This window comes from Daucus carota, chromosome 4 (genome assembly GCF_001625215.2).
Source record: "Daucus carota subsp. sativus chromosome 4, DH1 v3.0, whole genome shotgun sequence".
In the NCBI taxonomy this organism is placed as follows: Eukaryota; Viridiplantae; Streptophyta; class Magnoliopsida; order Apiales; family Apiaceae; genus Daucus; species Daucus carota.
This window is the reverse complement of record NC_030384.2, coordinates 49,408,052-49,410,303: the sequence shown is the minus strand read 5'-3', so window position 1 is coordinate 49,410,303 and position 2,252 is coordinate 49,408,052. Positions and strand designations below refer to the sequence as shown.

The 2,252-nt window shown below is 34.7% G+C and overlaps 1 non-coding gene across 1 annotated transcript; it reads right to left on the bottom strand.

Annotated features, from left to right (window-relative positions):
* Nucleotides 1-216: 216 nt before the first annotated feature.
* On the bottom strand, nucleotides 217-1,972 carry LOC108216630 (uncharacterized). Its single transcript, XR_010291609.1, has 3 exons — nucleotides 1,846-1,972; nucleotides 620-826; nucleotides 217-536 (listed from the first exon to the last, which is right to left on the bottom strand). It is a non-coding gene; the product is annotated as an uncharacterized LOC108216630 (transcript).
* Nucleotides 1,973-2,252: the final 280 nt, after the last annotated feature.

Genomic DNA, 2,252 nt, shown 5'->3' with positions numbered 1-2,252 from the left:
TAAGGGTCTGATATCTGTACTTTAGACTTTCAACTTGTCAAGAACATGTAAACATACTGATCTCATTTGTTCATAACATTAGTACATAGTTTTATCATAATGTACCGGGTTTTTTCTCCACCCACACATTCCAAAAACAAAAAAGAAGTCGGCAATGATCAAGGCTTAATTCTCTGAACAATTTCAAAAACAAATTATTTTGAGAAAGTGCAAGAATGAGATAAAGAAATAACATTATGAATTATTTCAACCACGTGTCTTAGAACTAATAAGAAGCTACAAGAAAGTTTTTAGAACAAAGACAGCACCCAAGCAACACAAGAACTCTCTTTGCTCGATTTGATCAACAAAAGCCCTTCTAATCAGGTAACAAGGCACTTACTTCATATGAATTACATGGATTGCTGGGAAGAACCACTTGCGGAGATAGGGATATGATTTACAACAAGTGGTGCTCGTATAGCACTATGGTCTGCATCCTTTTGTTTCCGAGCTTTATACATTTCCTCTGTCTCAATCACAACCAATCTCTTAACCTAAGTGGAAATTAGAGTAACCATTGAGTTAATAAGTGTTCAGAAAAATTGTTTCAATCATGTATTATTAGAACTGAACAAACCTGTTGAAGCATTCCTCTAACAGTAGGAGTGTTCCATCGCATGACAGTGCGATTGCACTTCCTTAAACGTAATGCTTCCAAAGTACGTCTATGAAGCCGCCTGGTTCCAGGTATTCCCCTGACCAGAGTTATGTATAGGTTCGGACTCCATGCAATCGGAACACAAGCTTTATAAGCCTTGAAAGCATTCAGCATGTTTTCTAAAACCTAAAAATGACAGGAAATGTTTAAGAAGAATTTCCGTGTTAAAAAACCTTTACTAACCCCCTACACTCTTATTTGACCTCACAATAAAAAAAAAAAATCACAGTAAATTTTTTTTGACTAAGTGTGCTGGTATGGACCTTTGGGCTATCAAGGGTGAAGAATATCTAGAGCCATATCGATAATAGAGGCAGTGTTAAAAGTTGATTTCGCAGATATACACATCTGATTACTAGGGGTCAGTAAGTTCAAATAAAATATCAGGGAGCTGGCATAATAATTTTAAACTTAATAATCAAAAAAAATGTATGAGCCATTCATTCCACAAAACTCAAACAAGTATTCTAAGTAGGCGTCAGTGTCTAACAAGACTAAAAACCCAGCTTGGTTTTCACAAGAACCGGCTTGATTGTGCCCAAAATTATCTGTCTTGATAAAATTCTATTCCATTATGTTTACATACTAATATTCATTGAATTTCAGTAAATGTCAAAATGCCACATAGTCGACCGAGCACACTAGCACATCCCAAATTCACCACCCCGTGTGCAACACATCATACCCTCTACAAAAAAAAAGCGCTTAACTATCTTAGCATTTGTAAGAAAAAGCTTCCCCCCACAATAACTCACGTTGCCATATATATATAATCATTCAGAACAAAAACAGACCGAATCGAAATACGGAAGCACAGCTCTCTTCGACACCAACTTGGAACAGCTACCGCCACTTATTAAATCGATTATCGAAATACAGCAGCTTAACACGACTAATAAACCTTAAACACGAATACTACACAAACGGTATAGCACAATTACACAACCAAAACATCAATACAGTAAAACAACAACTATTATAAAATATCGGTTCTAAAATCTCAAAATACAGATAATAAATTTGCATTTTATACTAATTTCACTTTAATATTGATGCTCGAGTAATCAGACTTAAACACAGTTAATAACTATAGGCAGTAAATATATAGAATTAGATTTTTGAAGAGAGGTTGAGAAATTGCTTACAGAGAGATGGAGGATTCGAGCAGTTTGAAAATGGCGACGAGGGTTTTAGAAGACTAACGATGAAGACGACACTAGCTTGATCCAATTGAGGCCCAGATTTGTGAAAAGCGGTGTTGCTGTATGGCCCATTTAACATATCCCACTTGTTGGCCCAGTAATGCAACAGATCTAGCGGATCCTAAGATGGAGCCCAATAGGAAATTGAGCGAAACATTATTTTCAGGTAATATATTTAGATATTTGGACTCTATACTTTTCTTATATTTTATAAAATGTATAGTATTAATATTTTTATTCAAAAATAGATTAGAGATATAAATTTTATATATACAGTCAAAACTCTTAACTTACATATAGACAGTCGAAAAATATTTTAACAGTCATGTTTGACTACAATGAATGCTAAT